The 25,436-nt window shown below is 45.6% G+C and overlaps 1 protein-coding gene across 13 annotated transcripts in view; it reads left to right on the forward strand.

Annotated features, from left to right (window-relative positions):
* The first annotated feature begins 8,861 nt into the window (after positions 1-8,861).
* Positions 8,862-25,436, forward strand: part of EPB41L2 (erythrocyte membrane protein band 4.1 like 2) — a 351,078-nt gene continuing 334,503 nt past the window's right edge. For 3 of the 13 annotated variants that reach the window (XM_077486869.1, XM_077486873.1, XM_077486880.1), the window contains exon 1: positions 8,864-9,148. The gene's annotated coding sequence lies outside the window, so the exon portion shown is untranslated. Of the gene's footprint in view, positions 9,149-25,436 lie in introns of all 13 variants that reach the window. The other 10 variants (XM_077486872.1, XM_077486875.1, XM_077486877.1 and 7 more) reach the window with 7 other exon arrangements.

Genomic DNA, 25,436 nt, shown 5'->3' on the forward strand with positions numbered 1-25,436 from the left:
CGACGTGCACCCGCGCGCGTCGGAAGACGCTCGTGCCCACGACGACCCGCAGCACGAACGCGCGTGCGCGTACGGAGAGCCGATCGCACGGAACGGGCGGATTCCTGACAGTAAGAAAAAAGAGAAAGTGCATGGAAATAAATGGGGCTATGTAGGAGAGGCACTGGATGGGAAGGAGAGGGTCTATATGGGGGAGCCATATAGGGAGGGCACTGGAAGGGGAGGAGAGAGGCCATATAGTGAGTACTGGAGGGGGAGGATATGAGCTATATGGAGAGACAATGGAGTGGCCATATAAGGGGATATTGGATGGGGCGGAGAGGGCCATAGCGGGGAGACACTGGAAGGGGATGCAAGAGGTAAATTCTAGGGGACCGTATACATAACGCCTCTTTTGAGGCTCTCCATACTTTTCTAAGAAGATTAGTCATAGGGAAACAGGAGAGGAGGCTTGGCAGATTGATCTCCAAGTGAGAGCTAGCCACCAAGTCAGGGTTTTGGGTGGTAATTAATTGAACAGTAGGATCTGAGCTATAACCCCGGCTGCTGTATCTGGGGAACCAGAAAGTACATTTTGGGATGTGGGACCACAAATCCTCCCTTATCCTTACTATATTGTAGAGTAGCTAGACTTATATGAGCCTTTGTCTCTTCCATATAAAGTCCCTGAACTGTGAGTCAATTTGCTTAAACCATTTTTTGAGAGATCCTGATTGGGGTGTGAATGAGAGAGGTAGTTTATGACTACTGGAGAAGAAGACAGGCAGTACAGGCAAGGCAAACCAGTGAAATATATGGAAAAATTCAACAAAACATTTGGAAAGGGTGGTATGTTTTAATGGAACTGTAAAATAGGAAGGTTAGCAGCCCTAAAACTCACATATCAATTTCTATGTAGGCAGAAGGGTCGGGAGCCCCAGGCGCATTATTTCAAATGGGGAGAGTGTGGTGCAAGTGGAGTGGGATGATTGCCATTACTAGATTGCCCAGAAGGCAACAGAACTCCTTGCAGAGTGGTAGTGCCTCTACATCCATGCTGCATTAGGCTGGATTCACACCTATGCAGTTTTAGCGCTTTTTGCATTTTGCAGATTTGCACTACAGTCCATTCAACATGGTTTCCTATGGAACACGTTCTGTAGTGCAAATCTGGAAAATGCAAAAAGCACAAAAAATGCATAGGTGTGAATCCAGCCTAATGCAGCATGAAGGAGTTAGTTAATACTGTCACTGACCACTAATGCAATGGTGACCAGTAGCAATTAATTAGCCCCTTTGTTCTGCATTAGTGACCAGTGGCAGTTATTTAACCCCTTTGTTCTGCATTAGTGGCTAGTGGCAGTGTTTATTAAAGCGGGAGTCCGCCGGGACTCCGCGTTTTTTTTTTTTTTAAAAGCCAGCAGCTACAAATACTGCAGCTGCTGACTTTTAAAATAGTGACACTTACCTGTCCAGCGCGCCCGCGATGTCGGCACCCGAAGCCGATCTCTAGATCGTCTCTAGGGTCCTGCCGCCGCCATCTTGGGTATGGGAATCAGGAAATGGAGCCTTTCGGCTTCATTTCCCGGTTCCCTACTGCGCATGCGCGAGTCGCGCTGCGCAATAAGGACGGTCCCCGCTGCCTCTGGGATCTGTGTGTTTCCCAGCAGGCAGCGGGGCACTTGCGGAAAGGGGCGGGCACTTGCGGAAAGGGGCGTAATCTACGCCCCTTTCCGCAGAGAGCTATCCCGGAAGTGGGTGCAGATACCTGTACTGTACAGGTATCTGCACCCCCCTCCCCCCTGAAAGGTGCCAATTGTGGCACCGGAGGGGGGGAGGGCTCCGATGAGCGGAAGGTCCACTTTAGGGTGGACCTCCGCTTTAATCCTAAAAATTGGCCAAATATATGTATGTTGTATGTGTATATGTTTGTAAGCGCGTCGGAACCCCGTGGGGCAAAGGACTGTGCTATGCCGCAGATGGACACCAGCAGCAAAAAGCGCCCTGAGGCGATTCAGTTCACATAGGTAGCGCTATAGGTCACTCATTCCATCATTCATTCATTCAACATGTTCTGTAGTCCAAATCTGCAAAATGTAAAAAGCACTAAAAATGCATAGCTGTGAATCGAGCCTAAAAGTACTTAGGCTTGATTCACACTAACGCGTTTTTTGATGCATTTTGCATTTTGCAGAAATGCAGGGAAATTTTTTAACAGGGGTTCCTATGGAACATGTTCACATCAATGCATTTTTGTGCCTCTACGTTTTTGGAAAGGGTCAGGGACTTTTTTCATGCAAAATGCAGCGTTTTGCATGTAACAGAAGTCAATGGACCTGCATCAAAAATGCAAGTACCGCTTTTTAACTAGTTGCTGACCGCCGGCCGTCAAATGACGGCCAGGCGGCACACCTATTGTGGCGGGAGGCCGTCATATGACGGCCTCCCGTTTAAACAGGGAATGCGCGCGATCGAGCGCGCGCATCCCTGTTTCTTCGGTGGCGGCGTGTCACGGAGACACCGCTCGCCACCGAAGGGGGTGAACAGCCATTCGTTATGGCTGTTTACCACATGATCGGCCGTGATGAAGTCACGGCCGATCACAGATGGTCACACCCCGAACGTGCACGGCGCATGCGCGCGATCGCGAGCGCGCTGCGCGTGCACGTCGGTGGCGGCGTGTTCCCCGGGAACACTGCTCGTCACCGACGCTGGTAAACAGCCATTGGCCGGCTGTTTACCCACGTGATCGGCTGTGATCCTTTCACAGCCGATCACAAAAATGTAAACAAACTGCAGTAACGGGATGTTACCGGGTTCTCCTCCTCACACACCGATCGTGTGTGAGGAGGAGATTGCGGTAACATCTCGTTACCGCATACAGTGTACACCAATCATACTGATTGCCCCCCCCCCCAATAAAGAGGACCTGTCACCACCCCTCATAGTACCTGTCAATCACAGTCCATCAGAGTACCTGTCAGTCCATCAGAGTATTTGAGTACCTGTCACAGCACATCAGAGTACCCGAGTACCTGTCACAGCCCATCAGAGTACCTGTCAGCCCATCAGAGTACCCGAGTACCTGTCACAGTTCATCTGAGTACCCGAGTACCTGTCACAGTTCATCTGAGTACCCGAGTACCTGTCACAGCCCATCAGAGTTCCCGAGTACCTGTCACGGCACATCAGAGTACCCGAGTACCTGTCACGGCACATCAGAGTACCCGAGTACCTGTCACGGCACATCAGAGTACCCGAGTACCTGTCACGGCACATCAGAGTACCCGAGTACCTGTCACGGCACATCAGAGTACCCGAGTACCTGTCACGGCACATCAGAGTACCCGAGTACCTGTCACGGCACATCAGAGTACCCGAGTACCTGTCACGGCCCATCAGGGTACCCGAGTACCTGTCACAGTCCATTCGAGTACCGAGTACCTGTCACAGTCCATTAGAATACCCGAGTACCTGTCACAGTCCATTAGAGTACCGAGTACCTGTCACAGTCCATTAGAGTACTGAGTACCTGTCACAGTCCATCAGGGTACCCCAAGTACCTGTCACAGCCCATCTGAGTACCCGAGTACCTGTTACAGTCCATCTGTGTACCAGAGTACCTGTCACAGTCCATCTGAGTACCCGAGTACCTGTCACAGTCCATATGAGTACCTGTCACCGCCCTTCAGAGTACCCAAATACCAGTCACCAAACCATCAGAGTACCTGTCACCAGGCCATCAGAGTACCCGAGAACCTGTCACCAGACCATCAGAGTACCCGAGTACCTGTCACCAGACCATCAGAGTACCCGAGTACCTGTCACCAGACCATCAGAGTACCCGAGTACCTGTCACCAGACCATCAGAGTACCCGAGTACCTGTCACCAGACCATCAGAGTACCCGAGTACCTGTCACCAGACCATCAGAGTACCCGAGTACCTGTCACCAGGCCATCAGAGTACCCGAGTACCTGCCACCAGGCCATCAGAGTACCCGAGTACCTGCCACCAGACCATCAGAGTACCCGAGTACCTGTCACCAGACCATCAGAGTACCCGAGTACCTGTCACCAGACCATCAGAGTACCCGAGTACCTGTCACCAGACCATCAGAGTACCCGAGTACCTGTCACCAGACCATCAGAGTACCCGAGTACCTGTCACCAGGCCATCAGAGTACCCGAGTACCTATTTGCAGCCCATGTCTCATAGAATATACGTTGGGGTGTTTGCTTTCCAAAATGGGGTCATTTTGTGGGTAATTTCACTGTCCTGGTGGTCCAGGACCTTCAAAAGTGTGATGGGTAGGAATGAAATGAGATGTGTCATTTATGCTCCTAGAACGCCTGAACGTACTACTTCAATGTTCGGCCTCTCTATGTGGCCAGGCTGTGTAAAAGTCCTACACATGTGGTATCGCCATACTCGGGAGGAGTAGCAGAATGTATTTTGGGGTGCAATTTTTGCTATATACATGCTATGTGTTAGAAATATCTTATAAATTGACAATTTTGTGTAAAAAAAAAATGCGTTTTAATTCTTTTCCACATATTCCAAAAACTTCTGGAAAAAAATGAACCATTCAAAAGACTCATTATGCCTCACAGATTATACGTTGGGGTGTTTGCTTTCCAAAATGGGGTAATTTTATGGGAAATTCCATTGTCCTGGTACTCCAGGGCCTTCAAAAGTGTAATAGGTGGTTGAGAAATGAGATGCGTAATTTTTGCTCGTAGAACGTCTGAAGGTACTACATCAATGTTGGTGCTCTGTATGTGGCCAGGCTGTGTAAAAGTCCTACACATGTGGTATCGCTGTACTCGGGAAGAGTAGCAGAATGTATTTCGGGGTGTAATTTGTTGTATGCATATGCTGTGTGTGAGAAATAACCTGATAATATGACAATTTAGTAAAAAAAAAAAAAAATGTTCATTTTGCAAAGAATTGTGGGAAAAAATGACAACTTAAAAAAACTCACCATGCTACTTACTTAATACCTTGGGATGTCTACTTTGTAAAAAGGGGTCATTTGGGGGGTATTTGTACTTTCCTGACTTGTTAGTGTCTCAAGAAATGAGGTACACCTGATGTACTGAAGGCCTGATCAGAAGTGATCAATTTTCAGTGATTGGCACCATAGTTTGTAGACTCTATAACTTTCACAAAGACCAAATAATATATACTAATGTGGGTTATTTTTACCAAAGATATGTAGCAGTATAAATTTTGGCCAAAATTTATGAAGAAAAATTACTAATTAGCAAAAATTTATGACAGAAACGAAGAAAAAGGCATTTTTTTTACAAAATTTACGTTTTATTTTATTTAAAGCACGAAAAATAAAAAACCCACTAGTGATTAAATACCACTAAAAGAAAGCTCTATTTGTGTGGAAAAAAGGACGCAAGTTTCATATGGATACAGTGTAGGATGACTGAGTAATTGTCATTCAAACTGTGAGAGCGCTGAAAGCTGAAAATTGGTCTGGTCAGGAAGGGGGTGTAACTGCACTGTATTGAGGTGGTTAACTGTGATTTTGCCGCGATTTGCATTTTTTTTCTTTTTTTTCAATGTATATATCTGGTTGCTAGGCAACCACAGAGTAAAAAAATAAATAAATAAAAACGCAAAACGCGGCAAAATCGTGGTAAAAACGCGTGTCCAAAAACGCCACAAGCACCGCAAAAAGCACTGCAAAAACGCTCAAAAGCAACATGCATAGATGTGAATCGAGCCTTAGCGTTAACGCGAGCTTACCTGCATTTAAGTACATCAGATGTTTTTTATGCTCAAAAGCTCTTCTTCTGAACTCACAAGTAATTATTTTTTCTGCCTCTAAGGCTGGATTCACACCTATGCATTTTTTGTGCTTTTTGCATTTTGCAGATTTGAACTATGGAACGTGTTCCATAGGAAACCATGTTAAATGGACTGTAGTGCAAATCTGCCAAATGTAAAAAGCACTAAAAATGCATAGGTGGGAATCCAGCCTAAACTCCTGTAAACATCTATAGTATGCATCGACACAGGTTAACACGCCTGTAAAAGCACCGCTTTTGAGCTCAAGTGTACATGAGGCTCAAGGCCTTGTTCACACCTGAGTGATTTTCAACTTGTAAAATGCTCAGCTCTGAAGCTCCAAAACGCCCAACAAGCAAAATCCCATTAATTTCAATGGTCCCTATTTACATATGAGCATTTTGTCACCTGAAGCAAAATGCCTGAAGCTCAGAAAGGTACATGAGCTTTTTTTTGGCAGATTACAAGCATTTTTGGCCCCATAGACTTTAATAGAAACTGACTTAAGCAGAATAATGCTTGTAAAATGCTCTAATAGCAGCTCTCAACCCCTAATTTCCTCTTCCTCTCCTCCCCCAGTGCTTTCTATTGGCTAAACAAAAATGCTTGAAGCTGTAAAACGCTTGTAATACACTTCTTAAACGCTTTAAAAAAGCTTGTAAAAAGCTGCAAAAAAAGCTTAAAAAAATTACAGTAAATCAATACGCTCAGGTGTAAATGGAGCCTAATACCACGTACACACAACCGGAGTTTTCGACAGCAAAGGTCCGACAGAGCGAATCCGTCGGATAATTCGATCGTGTGTGGGCTCCATCGGACCTTTGCTGTTCAAAAATCTGACGGACTTTAGAAATAGAACATGTTTCAAATTTTTTCGCTGGAACTCCGCCGGACCCAGTTCCTATGGAGAAATATGTTCGTGTGTATGCTAGTTCAACGGACAAAAACTGATGCGAGGGCAGCTATTGGCTACTGGCTATGAACTTCCTTATTCTAGTCCGGTCGTATGTCATCACATTCGAATCCGTCTGACTTTGGTGTGATTGTGAAGTCCGTTCATTCGGAAAGTCTGCCGGAACTCTACCGAAAGTCCGTCGGAAAGACCGGCGGACCTAGTCCATCGAAAAGTCTGCTCGCGTGTACGCGGCATTAGGTGCAGCACAGACAAGAGTCTTTACACACAGAGTCCTAGTATAGGATCAGTCCATAGGTGCAGCCTCTTGTACAGCCCTGGCCAGAAGTTTTTAGGATGGCACAAATATTAATTTTCACAAAGTCTGCTGCTTTAGTGTTTTTAGATCTTTTTTTTTTATCAGTTGTTACTATGGCATACTGAAGTATAGTTAACAAACATTCCATAGGTGTCAAAGGTTTTTATTGACAATTACATTAAGTTTATGCAATAAGTCGATATTTTCAGTGTTGACCTTTCTTTTTGAAGACCTCTGCAATTCTTCCTGACATGCTGTCAATCAACTTCTGGGTCACATCCTGACTGATGGCAGCCCATTCTTGCATAATCAATTTTTTAGAGTTTGTCAGAATTTGTGAGTTTTTTTTTTGTTCACTGGCCTCTTGTGGCTAGACCACAAGTTCTCGATTGGGATTAAAGTATACCTAAAGGCAAAACCTTTTTTTTTTTTTTTGTTTTTGGATAGAGCGAAGTGGGATTAGAGCATCTGTCAGTTTTTTGGGGTTTTTTGTGTCCCCGTTAAGGAGATTCACCCTCTCTATTTGTCCTGCTTACCATTATCATTGAAAGTAAAAGTAAAAGAAAATCCCAAATTTTCAGAAAAGTAATAGAGAGGAAATCTTTTAATGGTGGCACTAGTTCAAGTGTATTGGAGGTCCCCAAGTAATTCCCTTAATATGCAGGGTTTTCCTAGCACTCTCTGTTTGGCTATGGGGCAGGAACTGAATGGAAATCTCTGCAATGGGGCACAGATGGTGAAAAAAAAATCTCTGGGGTTATAATACTCCATTGCTCTAGCCAAAATGAAAAACAAAAGTTTTGCCTATAGTTCTACTTTAAGATCTGGGGAGTTTCCTGGCCGTGGACCCAAAATATTGATGTTTTGTTCCCCACGCCACTTCGTTCACTTTTGCTTATGGCGAGGTGCTCCATCATGCTGGAAAAGGCAGTGTTTGTCACCAAAGTGTTCTTGGATGGTTAGGAGAAGTTGCTCTCGGAGGATGTTTTTGTACCATTCTTTATTCATGGCTGTGTTCTTAGTCAAAATTGTGAGTGAGCCCACTCCCTAGGCTGAGAAGCAACCCCACACATGAATGGTCTCAGGATGCTCTACTGTTGGCATGACACAGGACTGATGGTAGCGCTCACCTTTTCCTCTCCTGACAAGGTTTTTTTCAAGATGCCCCAAACAATCTGAAATGGGATTCATCAGAGAAAATAGCTTTACCCCAGTCCTCAGCGGCAATCCTGTATCCTTGCCTAGGCCGACAAGGCCCAGGGCTAGGGCAGCACTTTGCAGGGGGGCATCAAGAAAAGAGTCCCCACCGGCTTGCGCTGTTAGTGTAGAGCCAGTCTTATGGGGCAGACTGGGCTGAGAGGCAAATTAGTCTAGCGCCCCAATAAAATGGCCGCACTGTTTCTGGAATACGGGTGGCCGGCATTCAGCAACTGTGGGGGAAAATTGGCCTGGGCAGGAAGGGGTAAATGGTGTTTAAACCACTATACACTAAATATGTGTAGTTTCTGCAAACAGTAGTACTAATTATATAATACATAAGAATAATACATAATAAAACATGTTCCTACAAGAATATATGTCAACTCTTCAAAAAAGTAAGCGGTACGTTAGTTCTGTACAGTGTATACATGGAACTAGTAACGCTATTTAGAAAGCAAGCGGCGCACGGCACGCACAATAACGCACTCCGAACAACTGATGTTACGAGTTTCCAAGAACGGGCGTGGACACCAGACTGACAGAGAAGACAGGTCCGCTTGAATGACAGACTATGCAGCCAGTAACATTCAGCCATAACACATAGCTCGGCCAGTCAGAGTGAGGCGGGAGCAGAGTGGGGGCGTGGCTCGCCCGTGTTGTGGTAGTGGTACGAAGAGAGAGAGAGCAGCACGATGTGTTGGGCGGGGCTTTCTGCGGGTGTAGGCGTGTCCTAGGCTGCAATCACTAGTAGTGCCCACTTGCTTGCGTGTCGGGGAATTTGAATGGTGAGAGCGGCCGTGTCGGCAGGCTGAGGCGGATGAGTTAACGGTAGAATCAGCGGCACCGAATCTTCTCCGGTTCTCCCCTCGTGGTTACGTCACTGTGTGAACGTCAGACATCTCACGTCAGAGGCTGCACCGCTGGAAGGCGGTTATCTGTCATCTCCATCTTACGGTAAGTGCGTACAGAAAGGTGCGGGCGGCCAGGAGCTCTCCCTCATATTCCATACGGCTTCTATGTATATATGGCGCTGTGCGGCTCACTCTTCATGCCGACCTCCCTCCACTCACTCTCCTCACACACAGACACACAGGGGTTAAAGGAGTTCACGTGTACGGAGAGGACAGGCACATGTATACAGTATATACACGGAGCACACTGGAGTCCTGCATTGGATCTCATTGTAGGAGATGTGAGGGACAGTATACAGTGCTGTGCCACTGGGATCTCTCCATCCATATTGATGCTCACTCTGTGACACACACAATATTACTCTCTTTCTGGGGCGCGCGCTCGCTCGTTGTTTCTGGGGCGCGCGCTCGCTCGTTGTTTCTGGGGCGCGCGCTCGCTCGTTGTTTCTGGGGCGCGCGCTCGCTGTTTCTGAGGAGCGCGCGCTTGCTCGTTGTGTCTGGGGAGCTCGCTCGCTGTTTCTGAGGAGCGCGCTCGCTGTTTCTGAGGAGCGCGCTCGCTGTTTCTGAGGAGCGCGCTCGCTGTTTCTGAGGAGCGCGCTCGCTGTTTCTGAGGAGCGCGCTCGCTGTTTCTGAGGAGCGCGCTCGCTGTTTCTGAGGAGCGCGCTCGCTGTTTCTGAGGAGCGCGCGCTCGCTGTTTCTGAGGAGCGCGCGCTCGCTCGTTGTGTCTGGGGAGCGCGCTCGCTCGTTGTGTCTGGGGAGCGTGCTCGCTCGTTGTGTCTGGGGAGCGCGCGCGCGCTCGCTCGTTGTGTCTGGGGAGCGCGCGCTCGCTCGTTGTGTCTGGGGAGCGCGCGCGCTCGTTGTGTCTGGGGAGCGCGCGCGCTCGTTGTGTCTGGGGAGCGCGCGCGCTCGTTGTGTCTGGGGAGAGCGCGCGCGCTCGTTGTGTCTGGGGAGAGCGCGCGCGCTCGTTGTGTCTGGGGAGAGCGCGCGCGCTCGTTGTGTCTGGGGAGAGCGCGCGCGCTCGTTGTGTCTGGGGAGAGCGCGCGCGCTCGTTGTGTCTGGGGAGAGCGCGCGCGCTCGTTGTGTCTGGGGAGAGCGCGCGCGCTCGTTGTGTCTGGGGAGAGCGCGCGCGCTCGTTGTGTCTGGGGAGAGCGCGCGCGCTCGTTGTGTCTGGGGAGCGCGCGCTCGTTGTGTCTGGGGAGCGCGCGCTCGGTCGTTGTGTCTGGGGAGCGCGCGCTCGGTCGTTGTGTCTGGGGAGCGCGCGCTCGGTCGTTGTGTCTGGGGAGCGCGCGCTCGGTCGTTGTGTCTGGGGAGCGCGCGCTCGGTCGTTGTGTCTGGGGAGCGCGCGCTCGCTCGTTGTGTCTGGGGAGCGCGCGCTCGCTGTGTCTGGGGGGGGGGGGGGGGGTGCTGTCTTCATGCTGGCGCTTTCACTCTTTTTTGATGGTGCACGCTCTGGCTCTTTTTTTTTATTTTTTATTTTTTTATGGTGTGCATGTGCTCTCTTGCTCTTTTCTTTATGGCACGCACAATCCTGCTTTCTTTCTGTCGCACACGCGCTCTCGCTGTCTAACTTCTGTTACGCAGTCTCTCTTCTTGTTTCTTGTGTGTACGCTCTCTTTTTTTAAAAAAATTTTTGGTTCTTGTGCGCATGCTCTGATTCTCGTTCTCTCTCTCTTTTTTTTTTTTTCCGTGTACACTCTCGCTATCCTTCTTCTTTTTTTTTTTTTCTGTCTCTCTCATGCATTCAATTGTGTTCTACTCTTTGTCTGTTTTGCGCACTCTTCTATTTGTCGTGCGCACACTCTTCTCTCTCTCACTTTTTTCTGTTAGGCACTCTTGCTTTCTCTTGTCTGTCACAAGTGCGCTTTCTCTCTCCTCTTTATGTCATGCGCACTATCCCTCACTCTTGTGCTCTGTCGTGTCTCTTACCCACTCTCTTGGTTACTTTCTTTGGCAATCTGGGGTGGATGCTTTGTGGTTTCATTTATATACTTTTGTAGCTGAGAAGACTTTTATTAGCATGATGGTTTACCTTCTAAGGGTCCTTTCACACGGGGCGGATCAGTTCTGATCCGCCCCGTGGATATCCGTTTGCTCAGCGGGGATCACTCCGCCGATCCCCCGCTGAGCAGGGAGATGACAGGTCTGTCTCTGCACACTGCACAGGGACAGACCTGTCACAGCGCCGCTCTCCCCTATGGGAGATCGGATGACGACGGACCGCAGTGCCCGTCGTCACCCGATCCGATCCGCAGACGGATGGAAAAATAGCTTTTTCCTCCGTCACACTTTTTCGGATCGGAGCGGGTCGGATGTCAGCGGACATGTCACCGCTGACATCCGACGCTCCATAGAGCTCTATGGAGCACCCGTTCAGGTCCGCCTGAAAAACTGACAGGCGGGCCTGAACGGAACGTCAGTGTGAAAGGGGCCTTAATCAATTGTTGGTTGAAAGAGGCATTGGTCATTATTGGATGATCAGTCCTATGAATACTTTGGCATAAACCTCAACTTTGTGTGACTGGAAGCACTTGACAAGTTTCCTGAAGCAGCAAGTCTGCTCTCTACTTGTTCCTGATGAACACTGCTTTATAGGAAATGGAGACAATCTGAGCTGTGTGCTGATAGGATGATTTCCAATGGATCTAAATTGACTATTCATGAGTACAGTGGTACCCACAAAGGAACTGCTGTAAATTTTACTGCCCCCCCCCCCAAACTCAGTATAGAGGCGCACAGCAACAATCCACTCGCTCTGGCTCATTGAATAGTCTAGGACAGGGATATGCAATTAGCGGACCCCCAGCTGTTGCAGAACTACAAGTCCCATGAGGCATAGCAAGACTCTGACAGCCACAAGCATAACACCCAGAGGCATGATGGGATTTGTAGTTTTGCAACAGCTGGAGGTCCGCTAATTGCATATCCCTGGTCTAGGGGGTTTGTCTCTTTATGTTTTATTCCTGGTAGAAGCTTGGAAGGGATTTAGGGGGTGATGTAGAATACTCAAACACTTGACCACAGTCCTGCAGAGGACAGCTCTCTCTCTCTGTAGACATCAGCAACAATCTTTCAGTCTCTGCTGGGAACCATGTGATAGTTTGTGGAATAGGTATAGGTTAGGGCTGCACAATTAATTGTTAAAGAATCGAAATCGCGATACTACTCGCCTCCCGATCTTAAAACGACATTTTCATTTGATCTGTGTATATACCTCTTGATCAGCTGATCTCAAGGGTGAAAGAGGGTTTCTAGCCACTCACTATTGTGTCCCATATTTTGCTGGTGAGATTGTGCATGTTTATGCTGTGATTGTTCTATACAATATTCATTTAGTGATGAGATCTCTCTTACAGGAATCCTAATTTCTTTTTCCTGTGATTTATTGTGTACCGTTCTGTGCGCTGAGTAAACCGCCTGGCTCTCTGGCCACTACTTCAGGTCTGGTCCTATCTTTGTTCAGCCGGGTTACATAACATGCAGATGCTGTTTTAGATTTGTGCAAAGGACAGCATAGGAGCTAGCATGGATTTACCAGCAGATATTCAAGCTGATCATTGATTTACTAATAAATATACCAAACTCTATGGCTCAGCTGAAATTAAGCTTTTGTATCAGTTTATGGCTCTCTTCTGAAACGCCATTCAGATTCTCTACCCAAAGAGCATTACCAGCAGCATGTCTGACTTCACATATGTCAAACCCTTGTGGGCCAAATCCGACCTATCAGGCCTTGTCATGTGGCCCTCGCAGCCGCAACTTGGCAGAACTCTATTCCGCCACCTTCGGTTTCTACCTCTCGCTCCCCTATGTCACTTGTAAACACAGAAGCCTTCTGTGTTGACAAGGACAGTTTTGCTCTCGCTCTTAGATCTGACAGATCCCTGCAAGCTATGCATGACGGGGACATATTTCCAGAATCTGAGAAAGTGATCTCTCTGCAAGGTAAGGCAGAGCCGCCTACACATGGAGGTACTAGGTAGAAGAGAGAGATGCAAGGAAGCGTTGGGGGGTGCACGCTGTACGTAGCACACCCCCAGATACAACCGCCTCTTTGAGGGCAACCATAATGCTTATGTGGCATGAAGTGGAGTTTGGCATCCCTGTCCTACCTCATTCACTCAGCACTTCATTTTCACAGGAGCGCTGGGTATCCATTTTTATTCATTCATGCTTGCCTTGTGCATGACATTGAAACAATTTTTAAATGTCAGATACGTAAAAGACATTATCTGCAAAAATTTTGTTAACTATGGAAACTAGAATACAATATAAAAAATGTTATAGATGTTTTTTTTTTTTTTTTTTTATTTGGATTGATGGTTGCACTAGATTTCAGGAATTGAGGTGGCCCAGGAGCTGGTGTTTTTAATATGTTTTGGATATGTCACTTTTTGTTTTTTGACTCTTCTCCAGCATTGTTGTTTTCTTACTCTGATATAGCGCAGAATGTGATTTGTTTATAATTAAAGTGATACTAAAGTCTTTTTTTTTTTTCTTTAACAATTATAAACATGTTATACTTGCCTGCTCTTCTCGGGTCCCTCGCTGACGCTCCAGGCCCCTCCCTCCTCTCCATTGGCGCACTGACTTTGATAGCAGCAGGAGCCAATGGCACCGTGCTGCCGTCTCAGCCAATGAGGGAGAGTCCCGGGCAGCCAAGTCTCTCTTGCAACATCGCTGGATCGAGGTGGGATTAGGGAAACTGAGGGGGGCTCCTGCATATAGAAGTGTTTTTTTTTTTTTTTTTTTTTAAGGAATAGAATGCCTTAAGATAAAGTAAACTTATGACTTTACAACACCTGTAAAACACTGGTGTTCTAGAGCAGCATCTTTTTTTTTTTCTGGAGTCTCAAGCATCAGTGAGAGTTCTCTGCATCAAGGTTTACTGTTATTGGAATATAGGACAATTTGTTTCCAGAACCCAAAAGAGTAAAGGCCCGTACACACAATCGGACTTTTTGACAACAAACATGCAAATTAGCTGTTTTGGGGCAACATCCAACTGTGTGTACGTTCCATCGGACAAACTTTTTCAGTTTTCATTGGACTTTTGTTGGCTGTGCGAATGGACAAACTTTTTCACAACATAAGTTTGATGGAGCAAAGTCCGATCGTGTGTACGCAAAACCATTGGACTTTTGTACAAAGTACAAATACGCATGCTCAGAACCAATGTAAAAGATCAGACAACAATACAGAAGTTGACCAAAGGTGGCGCTGGAGTAACTGAACGTCCTCTTTTGAAGTGTCATCAGTACGTTGAAATGTCACTACGTTTGTGTTTTTTGCCTAAAAAGTCTGATCATGTGTATGCAATACAAACTTGTGGACTACGCCCTTTGTACAAAAGTCCACGGGAAAGTTTGTACAAAGTCCGATCGTGTGTATGGGGCTTAAGGATCACCACCTAATATTTTGGGATCTTAGAAGCTTCTATCCTCCTGTCAGTCCTGCACCTATCCATCAGTAGAGAGATGAATAGGATTTATAAGTCGGCTTGTGATTTCCTTTACATTTTCTCTTCTGTCCGTAAAATAAAATGATTGTACTTCACAACTTAGAAAAATGATTTCAGTTGACTTGTGTAGGAGAGCATTGCTTAGTAAAAAAAAAAAAGAAAAGTGCAGTCATATTAAACTTTTGATGAAAGGTTTTGCAAGTGTTATAAATATTTTTGCTAATGGCAATTTTAATTTTAAAAAGTTATGTATCTTTTAAAAAGGTCAATCTGTGCTATTTAATACATAGGGGTGTGTTTATTGATGTTAATGTGGCTTTTTTCATACGTTTTTTGGTGGTGGATCAGTCACCCTATTTAAAAAAAATGCATGTACCAGGAAGATTCACTTGGAGTGAATGTTTGAATGTCAGACTGACTGACTGTTCAAATAATCTCCTTAATATTCTAATGGTTTTTATTTTAACTCCATTAATAAAAAATGGCATGTAAAGAGTAAATTTGATGCTAAGCCAACTCCTGCAGCTTTGTCCCGTCTTTGAAGATTAATGTGACGTTTTGGAATCTGCCCCAAGTTTTGCATGAGGTTATTGCCTCTTCCTTTCTCATGCTGTTAAAGGTTCATGGGTAGTTCCATCCAATGATGAAAGTACTAGAACTGTAAACCAAAAATAGTCTCCACTTTGCAGTCTTTGTGCATTGGAAGCTTGGAACATATGTGGCTTTAGTTTGCTTCCCCCCTTTTTTTTTTTTTTTTTTTTCTTCCAATATTGGAAGTGTCAGACTGTCCTTCCTTACTTTATTAAAAGTTTATGCTATGTATATATTTTCACTGTGTATATTGTCTGTTTTGTATGGTTTACTATCCACAATTCTACATTTTTGGTAAAACAAACAAAATGCTACTTTTCCAGTTTTATTAATGAAATTCATAATAAGAACATACTTAAAGTGGTTGGGAAGGCTAACATTTTCTACCTTCATGTATTCTTTGAATGTAGGTAAAAAAAGCATTTGTAAGCTGCCCCCTCTCGATCCAGCGATTGTGCTCGGGAGCCTGGGCTGTCCTGGGTCTCTCTCTCCTCATTGGCGGAAACAGCAGTGGGAGTCATTGGCTCCCACTTCTGTCAAATGCAGCCAATGAGTAGATGGCAGGAGGCATAGCTGACCTAAGAGAGAGGAGCCAGGAGCACTGGTGGGGAGCCTGAGAAGAGGAGGATCGGGCTGCTCTGTGCAAAACTATTGCACAGAGCAGGTAGGTATGACACATTTGTCATAAACAAAAAACAAAGCTTTAATATCGCTTCAAAGTAAACTTGAAGTGGTAATAAAATGCCCAAGCTGCTAGTTGCATCATAGCAGTCATCTATAGGTCCCTTTTTTGTTCAACCTGAAATTCCAAGATGCGCTAGTATGCAGGCATTCACCAGATATCCTGGTTGCGAGCCTGATCATCCTCGTATCGCTGTTTTGTCCATGCTCACGTTTGGCCCGTCACTATCATGGGAGACCCCACTAGCCAGTTGAAGGGCCATGAGCATGAATAGTAAGAGATCTGATGTGCAGTCACCTGGATCTTTCTATAATGAAGATAGCTGTACCACAATTTCTTCTAGTGGGCTGCATAGGAATACAAATGTTGGAAGAGACTAAAGCCCCATACACACTTTCAGATTTTCTGCAGATTTTTTTATTTTTTTTGTCTTCAGGTTTACCAAAACCATGTAGTGCAAGGGCCTGCCTGATTGCATACAATTTGAAACTCCTAAGGTTTGACCTCATATTACATGGTTTTGGTAAATCTGAAGACAAAAATCAGTCGAAACTCTGATAGTGTGTATGGGGCTTAAGGCTCCGTTCACACCTAGGCATGTTTGGGTATTTTTCTGCTCTAAGCCTCGGCTCTAAAAAACGCCTTACAAAACAAATCCCATTCATTTCAATGGCCCCTGTTTACATCTGAGCGTTCTGTGGCCTGAAGCAAAACGTCGCTCAATGTACAGGAGCTTTTTTTTGGGCAAATTACAGGCATTTTATTTCTTTTACGTTGGGAAAACGCATACACAAAAAACTCTGCGAAAACGCCTGTAAAATAGCAATGCCTAGATGTGAACAGAGCCTAAAGGAATGTTAGCAAGCATGCATTTATTATGTTGACTTGTAACTTATTTTTTTTTTTTTTTTTATGTTGAGCTAATTTTACTGAATCGTAGGGTGTAGCTTTGTCAATGGTCTGGTCCTGCACGTTGTTTTCTGACTCCCGGGGAAGTCTAACTTTAGCCACCACCCCCCAAAGTTTGGCATATCATTTTTGGGAAGGGGGCGCGGGTACCTAGTTTTGACAAAGTTCCCCCTCTGATTGTCTAGGGCATCCAAGTGAAAGTTCTCCTTCCCCCTCCCTCCCCACAGTCTTCTAGGACATGTCACTGATCCCAGAAGACTGGGGGCCAGTCACAAGGCGTAGCTCGCACATGCGCAGTGGGCAGCCAGCTGTAAAGATGCATAACCAGCTGCCCACAGTTAGGTTGCCAGCACTGGCAACACGAATGCTAGTGAAGAACTAGTTTGGGTGATGAGGATGGAGCTGGATCCATGGACGGGGAAGTGTCCTTTTTATTAAATGTCAGCAGCTACAGGATTTGTTGTTGCTGACTTTTAACAGTTAAAATCGGCTTTAAATCCAAACGTGACTTTCTGTTAGGTTTCATGTACGCGGGACGTTGTTCAACCTCTCCTGAACGATTAAACTTGACAGCTAGAAACCAGCGTCTAAAAACGTCTGTTTAGTTGCATTTTCATAATGGCCAAAAATGAAAAACGCCTGTAAACGAAACGCGGCTAAACGCAAGTTACTGCTTTTAGCTGCATTTAAAATGCCTCTAAACTCAGCTTCTGAGAGCATTTTTTTTCAGGTTCCAAAAAAAAGCCTCTAAACGCAACTGCCTAAAAATGACTGTAAAGGACCCTGTGTATGTGTACTGATAAGATAACATAGAGGAGAGTTCAGGGGCAGCTGAAAAAAATGCCAAACTGCTCCTAAACGTCCGTTTACCAGCAGCAGTGTACATGAGGCCTAAAAGTGAAACTTTGTCCTTCTAGAAAATGCTAAGCCCAATTTAACCCAATAGACCGCTCCTTTTACTAGTGTGAAGACCTGGAAAGTCGGGAGGGAGTGATGTCAGGCTTTTACAGGAAATGTTGAGATTTGCATAGAACTTCAGCTGCTTACATCTTGTGATATGATCATCTTTGTATGCTGGTTTTACTGAAGGTAACTTCTGCACATACAATTCTTAATATGTTGAGTTAAAATGAATGGTCTACTTTGTAGACCGGAGAAAAAGCCCTGACCGTTTGCTGATGGTGCCTGTTGCCGATGTCTGTTGTGACTCTACAATAGTCACCTGTTTTAGCGTTCAATAGGCCAGCAGAAAGGAGCTGGGCTAATAAAACGGGTATTTCCCAGTCTGTGGGTTGGGCTGTTTATTGATCAAACAACTTGGTTCAAATGTTTGTCCATTTGAACTTGTTTGCACTATATCCTGTTTGCCGTTGTTCTATTTGCTTCTGTAAAATTATCTGAGTAATGGTCATTACTTAAAGTAGTATGAAGCCCTCAGCATTCTTAGCTCAGTACTTTAAGCATCATAAAATACATATTCCTTAGTAAATTATTAAAATCATTACCCCCGACACTTGCAGTTTACAACTTTTCAATGCTGCTGACTCCTGCTCATTCAGTGCTGCTTCCCTGGACTTTACAGGAAAGAATTAAGTGGACAGTGCAGTCTCCAGTGGGTCTGTTAGCTTGGAGAAGGAAGAGGGGGAGGAAGGATGGGGGGTACGGTGATGCCTTGTCAAACTGGCAGGCCCTCAAGCTGTTGCTGAACTACAAGTCCCATCATTTCTCTGTGCTTCTAACGGTCAGCCTTGCAATGCTTCATGGGACTTTTAGTTTCACAATAGCTGAAGGGTCGCCAGTTTGACACCTGTGTCCTAGGCCAAAGGGCTGTGTGGTGTTTTTTTTTTTTATTGATGCACACTGTGTAGGGAGCCACGACTCCTTGTATGCAAGGGTGGCTCCAAAGGATGCTGCAAGAAAAAGGAGCCACCCTGAAACGGAAAACCTGGACCAGTGGTCATGGCAAGGGTTAAAAGATGAAGCATATTAATATTCATTAAGTGATTTAAAGTGATACTGAACAGACTAGGGTGAATTTCTATTGCATATACATCAAACCACTGTTTAAATATTTTCTTAAAAAGCATTGAAGAACCATTTTTAAGCTGCTCTGTCCAGCAGTCATTTAGATTTTTCCCTGCTTTGTCCTGTCCACAGGGAAAGATCTGTGAGAGGAGCTTCCAGTAATTTGTTGACTTATCGCATATGCTCATATGTTAGTAGAGGACATTCACACTCTCATGGTGTGATTGGTGCTGTGCTGGTCACATGATTTAAAAAAAAAAAACGAAATAGAAAATCAAAAGCCCCCCCCCCCCCCCCCCACCCACCGCCATTTTCTGGTGGTTTCGGGCTTACCTGAATGATCGGTAGCCCCGGGGACCGATCTGGCAAAACAGTACTGGGTTGTATGCTCCTGACCTGTGATGCTGGGCTGTATACTCCTGACCAGGATAAGTTCATATTTGTATATTGACATTTGTATTATATTTCACACCAGAATGTGGTGCAAGAAACATGCATTCAACATGCGTTTCCCGCGCTGCCGGTGATCACACTGCCTTTTGCTATCTGCATGTAGGTGCCAGTGTATTGGTAATAGCAGCCCAATGCGGTGCATTTGTGGATACCGTATCGCATGGTTTCCGCAGTACCATGCTGTTGGCTACAGCATGCTTTTAAAAGTAATGCATGCATTTTTCTGCATTCCAGTGTGATTTGCAGCCCATTCAAATGAATGGGGGGAAACGCACAGGAGTGTGTGCCACGTTACTGTGGGATCCGGAGTGAATTGGCCCCAAGTTTTCTTCAAAAATGGCCTCGTAGGTCCCAACAGTAGTGCATGATGCCCGGTGACCTTGATTTCTCCCATGTTGTTCAGGTAGATCACCACTCTAAGGTTGCCTACCCCAGCTTTACATTGTAGAGGAGATATCTTATTGCCCTCAGATCTCCCCACAACAAGGATCTGTCACTGCTGATTTCTATCACAAGGGATATTTATGTTCCTTGTGATAGGAATAAAAGTGATGAAAACATTTTGTGTAAAAATTTATTTTTTAAAGCACCCCGTCCTTCCATGCAGTGGTGAACGCATACGTAGGTCACACCCACATATGTAAATATGGTGTTCAAACCATACATATGAGATCAGAGATATCGCCACAAATGTCAGCGAGGGCAATGATTCTAGCACTAGACCTCCTTTAAGTCTAAACTAGTAACCTGTCGCCTGTGAAGATTTCTAAGTACTGTATTTTGGTTCGGTTTTTTAAAGCATGACATGTTGGTTATCTTCTTACTGGTCGTAACAGCATGTTTCATATTTTACATATATATCTCTATCTCTCTCATTTAGGTGTATCGCTGCGCAAACATCGTTTGACATAAAAAATTGCAATGACTGTGTTATGACTATTTTATTCTCTAGGGCCTCTGCTAAAAATTGATGTGTCTATAATGTTTGAGGATTAAAAGTAATTTTCCATAAAAAAAAAAAAAATAAAACACAGATTTTTACATATGAGAGCAGTGTCAGTCAGACAAGTGGTTAATGACACTTTAAGGCTGGGTTCACACCGCTGCGGGGGGAGAACCGGATGTGATTCGCACAGCAAATCACATCCGATCTCCGTAGCACTGCGAGTTCAGCCATACAGATAGTATGGCTGAACTCGCAGCTGTCCCGCAGCAAACTCGCACAGGACCCTTTTTTGGGTCCGCAACGGAATCGGATCGCATGGGGGTTCACACCATGCGATCCGATTCCTGTGCGAGTCGGCAGATCGCACTGCGATATGCCGACGGATCTGGGGGTGTCATTAACATAACATTGACACCCCCAGCCGTCCGCATAGGGCAGTGTGAACTGCCGGCGGGAGGTGAGCGATGCGGGAAAACGCCGCGGATTCGCGGCGTTCCCGCATCGCAATAGTGTGAACCTAGCCTAAGGCTGGTTCACACCATTGTGAATTGGATGTGTGTTTCCGCCGCATCCAATTCGCATAGCAGGAGATTATGACCGGCTCTCTGAGCCGGTTCACACATCTCCAGTGCAAATTGCACAGAAGTCCTGTTCGTCTTCTGGTCCATTTCAGGTCCGAATTCAGCCAAAAAATTGTCCTGAAATTGGACCTGAAACGGTTAATGGAGACGCACGGGACCCCTGCTGTGAGTTGCTCCATACTCCAGTCTGAACCCAGCCTTAATCATCATCTGACAGTGCGTACAAAGATGAGTGCATGTTATCACTTTATTAGATTTGGGCCCCTTTCACACAGGCTTTCCGATCAGGTCTGGCTGCCCGTTTTTCAGGTGGACCTGATCGGAGCCTCCGTTCACTCCTGTGGAGCAGCAGATGTCCACAGTGACACGTCCTTTGACAGCTGCTACTATCTGATCCTGTCCGTGAAATCCAGACGGATGGGGACCCTATTTTCCATCCGTCTGGTGGATTGGATCAGATGGAAAGGGACAGGCGTCCTGTTTTCATTCGATTGCCCCATAGAGGAGAGTGGGACTCTGACAGATCCGTCTCAGCCAACCCAAAATACAGTTCTGACAAAGCTAGCTAGAGCAGTGACGGTGAACCGTGGCACCCCAGGTGTTTTGGATCTACATTTCCCACGATGCTTATCTATACTGCAGTGCCTGAGTATCATGGGAAATGTAGTTCCAAAACATCTGGGGTGCCAAGGTTTGCAACTCAAGGCAGAAACTTGGACTTGGGGCATAAGGTTTCCAACTGAAATGCTTCCACATGGCAGTCATAGGCCTTGTGTGTGTTCCAGGTTTAGAAATACCTGTAATTAGGATAACATTCAGCACACATTTACAATGTTCTTTGAGGCTGATTTGTTGCAGCAACTAAAAATACAGCTGCTATGGTGATGCACTTTCTGATTTGTTACTCCGGTCATCTTGAGCTGTTAGAGGAATTCAAGAAGCCGTATATAGGAAGTAATTCAGGAAATGTGAACAATTATTTAATAGATCTGGTTATCAGTTGAATATGATTTAATTTCTATGAAAGGGCAGCTAATATGCAGATGGACTACTTTCAGAAATGACTGCTGAGTGTATGTGAGCCTGTGTTCTGTGATACTGGAAGAGGACAGGAATCGATTTGGACTGTTGTAGTTGAGCATTCAGTGTGTGTGTGTGTGTGTGTGTGTGTGTGTGTGTGTGTGTGTGTGTGTGTGTTTATTGGCATCTGATCTGACTGCCTTACAGTGCAGCCAGCTGTGAGAGAATTGTCACTTCCTCTCCCCTCCCCCTCATCTCTACTTTATGTCTCACTCATCCATCATCATCTTCCATAGCCCTCTGTGCTGCTCCCCTGAGCTTTGCCTGCATCCGGACTGTAAACATCAGCCAGTATGAGCTTTAGTGGGTGGGAGTAGTGTTAAATGTCCTGCCATCTGCTGTCTAAGTACAATCTCTGCATCGCCATCGAGCTCTCAGCCCCCCCCCCCCCCCCATTCTAATGACAAGTCTACGAAACACGAGCTCTGTATATTGTGAAAATGTATTTCTATTTATTCTGCTGACAGGAGTTTAGAGTGTTCTACTAAAGAGCAGAAAAACCAATGAAATGCTTTACAAGCTGCTTTTAAAAATCTAATTTTTTTTGGAAAATATTTTATTCCGGGTCTGATGTATAGAAACTGGAGGAAAAAGCCAGTTGCCCATAGCAACCAGGAGTTCTCAGATTACATCCTGACCGGCACTGGGGAAGCAAACGATGTCCTCCTTCCCCCTCTAATTCTTATCAAGATTATAATTTACTTTTTTTCCCCTTGCATTGGAGGATGTAAGTTTTTGATTATCATCTTTTCTGTCCTGCTAAGATTAGATATTTCCTGAATCTGAATGCTTATTCTTGCTCATCATTCAGTCTATTGTATGGTGGAAGATCCAGGGAGCAATCACATCCTTCCTTACCCATGCTTCTGTAGTATGTTTATGTTTCATGTTACTAATAGGGAAGAGCACTTCCTTCTTTGTTTACATACAGTACTGGGAGCGAAAAACTGCTTATCGAACCACTTCTACAAGATATTTCTGTTACTGTGTAATGGGGGACGTTTCTCTTGAATCATTTATTCAGTAAAAGATATCATACGTTATCAATGAGCAAGGTAATGCACTGCCTTTACTGACCCTCCCAAAGCCAACATTGATATTTGTAGGCAGTGTTTGTCAAAATGTGTTCTCATGCAGAATTGCAAACAGCAGATGTTTGCACAGTGGGCTGCCTGGTTTGTCCTTTTTTTACTGTAATGGTATTCATGATTATATTTTACATTGTCTGTTTTATCAAGTATTACTGCCTGTAGTACAACTCGGACATCATGGTCCCTCTTGGATTTCTTGGCTATTTAAACCAATAGTTTTATGTTTTTTTTATGTTGTATATACTTGTTAGGTTGTGCTTACAGTGCCTTTATGACTTAGAGGAAGTAAAGGCAGTTTAAAAAAAAAAAAAAAAAATGCAACCTGCAAGGCAAAGGCATAATGAGCTAGTATGCATAGCCCCTCCATTTTACTTACCTCACACCTCAAAAATCCCACGCTGGCCCCCGTCGTACACTTCACCATTCAGGCTGGCAGCTGATTGGCTGGAGTGGATGGATGGAAAGCAGCGCAGCCATTGGCTCGCGCTGCTGTCGATCACATCCACTAACACGGAGTGCCGGGGGGCAGGGCCGCGTGATAATGCGAGCGGCTATAGCCGCCGGCTGTATCGCGGGAGCGCGCCCGCAGGTGCTTCTCACCATGCGAGGGAGCTCGCATGAACGTGAGAAGTACCTGTGGGAGGAAGCCGAGACAGCCGCCGAGGGACCCCAGAAGAGCAGGTTCGGGGCCACTCTGTGCAAAACGAGCTGCACAGTGGAGGTAAGTATAACATGTTTGTTATTTTAAAAATAAATTAACCACTTCAATACAGGGCACTTAAACACCTTCCTGCCCAGACCAATTTTGAGCTTTCAGCGCTGTCGCACTTTGAATGACAATTGCGCGGTCATGCTACACTGTACCCAAATGAAATTTTTATCATTTTTTTCCCACAAATAGAGCTTTCTTTTGGTATTTGATCATCTCTGCGGTTTTTATTTTTTGTGCTACAAATAAAAAAATACCGAAAATTTTGAAAAGTTTTTTTTTTTTTTTTTTTTTTTTTTTTTTTTTTTTTTTGTTTCAGTTTCAAAACTTTGTAAATAAGTACGTTTTCTCCTTCACGGATGGGCACTGATGGGGCTACACTGATGGGCACTGATAAGGCGGCACTGATGGGCACCAATGAAGTGGCATTGATGGACACTGATGGGCGGCACTGATGGGCGGCACAGATGGGCATGGATGGGCGGCATGGATGGGCGGCACAGATGGGCATGGGTAGGCGGCACAGATGGGCATGGGTGGGCACTCATTAGCGGCACAGGTGGGCACTCATTAGCGGCACAGGTGGGCACTCATTAGCGGCACAGGTGGGCACTCATTAGCAACACAGGTGTTATACTGTACTAATGGATGCCAATCAGTGCCAAACAATAATGCATGCCAATCAGTGATGCCCATTGTGGGCACTGATTGCCATCCATTATGGGCACTGATTGGCATCCATTGGGCCTAAATGGCATCCCTGGAGGATTACCTCTGCTGGGCATCCCTGGTGGTCTGGTGGCGTCCCTGGTGGTCCAGTGTGGGCATCCTCCGGGGGGCTGTGCTGATAATCGATCAGCACAGACCCCCCCTGTCAGAGGAGCAGCCGATCGGCTCTCCTCTACTCGCGTCTGACAGACGCGAGTGAGGAAAAGCCGATCACCGGCTCTTCCCATTTACACTGTGATCAGCCGTGATTGGACATGGCTGATCACGTGGTAAAGAGTCTCCGTCGGAGACTCTTTACCGAGATCGTAGTTGCCGGGTGTCAGACTGACACCCCGCAACAACGATCGCCGCGATGCGCGCCCCCGGTGGCGCGCAGCGGCTCATAATCCTGATCACGTCATATGACGTCCGGTTAGGATTATGAAACCACTTTGCCGCCGTCTATTTGTAATAGGGCGGGCGGCAAGTGGTTAAAAATGTCACTTTACAATCCCTTTAAGATCCCTTTCACACTAAAATCGTGGGGGCATTGGCAGTAAAGCGCCAATTGTTTTAGCGGCTCTTTACCATCATTTTAGAGGCGATTTTATTATAAATTTTTTTCTTTTTTTTTGTTCAAAATTGTGCTGTGATTTTTTTTTTTTAACCCCGCTTTTGCCACGTTTTGCACCCAGTGGTCAAAATGTTCCTATCCTGAACGAGATTCTTTCACGTTCAGGAGAGGGCATTTGAACCTCCCCTAACCACAGCAGCTTCTAAACTCGTGTAAAAGCCTATTTGAGCATAGACAGGCTTTTATGGAGTTGAGTTTAGGAGCTTTGGAAAAAAAAACATGAAAAGCTCAAACTCAAGCTTAGAAGCTGTAGTGCACATGAGCCCTAATGCTGCCCCTACTGGGTAGATTTCTCTTTCTTTCCTTTGGTGGTATTTGATCACCCCTGTGGTTTTTATTTTTTGCGCTATAAACAAAAATAGAGCGACAATTTTGACAAAAACGCATAATTTTTTACTTTTTGTAATAATAAATATCCCCCAAAAATATATTTAAAAAAAAAACATTTTTTTCCGTCAGTTTAG

This window comes from Lithobates pipiens, unplaced genomic scaffold (assembly GCF_037356315.1).
Source record: "Lithobates pipiens isolate NorthernLeopardFrog02 unplaced genomic scaffold, aLitPip1_a1.2 Scaffold_18, whole genome shotgun sequence".
Lineage (NCBI taxonomy): Eukaryota > Metazoa > Chordata > Amphibia > Anura > Ranidae > Lithobates > Lithobates pipiens.